This window comes from Triticum aestivum, chromosome 5A, assembly GCF_018294505.1.
Source record: "Triticum aestivum cultivar Chinese Spring chromosome 5A, IWGSC CS RefSeq v2.1, whole genome shotgun sequence".
Taxonomy (NCBI): domain Eukaryota; kingdom Viridiplantae; phylum Streptophyta; class Magnoliopsida; order Poales; family Poaceae; genus Triticum; species Triticum aestivum.
In genome coordinates, this window is record NC_057806.1 from 113,724,287 (window position 1) to 113,725,928 (window position 1,642).

The window sequence follows — 1,642 nt, forward strand, 5'->3', positions numbered from 1 at the left end:
TGTACATGTGTGTCATTAGTTGCTAGCTATAGAAATTGCACAATGCTCGTGAATTATTGTTGTGTCGAGCAATATCGATATGTTTCATTTTGCAGGAATGTGTGCGAGAGTTTTCTTGGCACACTGTTTGACATGCCAGAAAAGAGTAAAGATGGTCTGAGGGCTAGACAAGACTTGAAAGATATCGGTATTAGGGAAGAGCTTCAACCCTCATCGTCCATTACAACCAAGGACAAGGTGAAGGAAAAAAGCCAAAGCCAACGAGTTAGCCCAGGGCAAAACTGTGTCCTAAACCAAAGATGATTATTGCCCCCCCCCAGCTTGCTTCCCTCTTGACGAGGATGAGCTTTCTCAAGTTTTCAAATGCCTTGAGAACATGAAAGTTCCTTTCGGCTACTCGGGACTCATACACAGGTATCTTGACTCGAAAAAGCAAAGGTTTAGCAACATGAAGTCGCATGACCGTCATGTGATATGACACAATTACTTCCGGTAGCTCTTAGAGGGATAATGGACGATCACGTCCGCAACACACATTAACTTATGCAACTTTTTTGACGCTATGTCTCGAAAGTCGATCAGTGTGCGGCATCTGACACGAGTACAAGAGGAGATCATTTCAATACTGTGTGAACTTGAGATATATTTCCCACCATCATTCTCTGATGTCATGGTCCATCTACTAGTTCATATTGTTGTGGAGGTGAAAGACCTTGGACCGACATTCTTGCATACCATGTTCCCGTTTGAATGGATGAATGGAACTGTGAAGGGATATGTTCGTAACAAAGCCCGTCCGGGTGGAAGCATCATCCAGGCCTATCTAATTGAGGAGTGTATATCATTATGCAAGAATGTCATAAATGATGATCAATCTCTTGGTTTGCCCTTGAAGAAACATGCTGATAGGCTCGAAGGAGTGGGTCACTCACAGCTATAGCGTGATTTAAATGTGGATATAAAAAACCACCGAGACGACTTTCAAAGAGCACACACAATAGTGTTACACCAAAAAGAACTTGTTGGTGCACAGATGTGGCAAATCTAATAGTTCCATCTGCTCTTCTTAACTTAAGAACGAAGGCCGCCATCCTTCTTATTCAGGAACCCTTTGTTTGAGGAGGGCGTATCCCCGGGAAGGGGAGAGTGGCCGAGCGGTCAAAAGTGACAGACTGTAAATCTGTTGAAGGTTTTCTACGTAGGTTCGAATCCTGCCTCTCCCACTTGTTGTAGACTTAAGAGAAGAGAAAGTAGGCGGAAGCCTAGGAGGGCCAACCGAGCGAAGCTCTTTTTTTTTGCCGTGCCGTGAAGTGCAATTTTCTCGTATGCGTTTTAGAGAGGTTGTCGAAAAAAGACGATCTATAGAGATTCCCCATCTATATCCAATCGAGAATAGAAGCGAGTCGCTTCCGGCGTCGACTTGTAGTCTCTGCAGTTGGCACACGCACGCGCCCGCCATCATGCCTCCTTGGTTCGGGACGAAGCCAAGCGAGACATACGATAGACGAAGGAAGCGCCCACCCAGCAGGAGGGCTAAAACCTGTAGTTTTGAAGTTGCAAACTCCAGCTTCGAAGCTGGAGTGCTTTAGCCCTTTTTTAAGCAAGAATCATCGTCTTGAGCGCCTTGTGCGCTCAAGAACAA

The 1,642-nt window shown here is 45.3% G+C and overlaps 1 non-coding gene across 1 annotated transcript; it reads left to right on the forward strand.

The window, feature by feature from the left end:
* Positions 1 to 1,140: 1,140 nt before the first annotated feature.
* On the forward strand, positions 1,141 to 1,223 carry TRNAY-GUA (transfer RNA tyrosine (anticodon GUA)). The gene has a single exon. It is a non-coding gene; the product is annotated as a tRNA-Tyr (tRNA).
* The last annotated feature ends 419 nt before the right edge of the window (positions 1,224 to 1,642 follow it).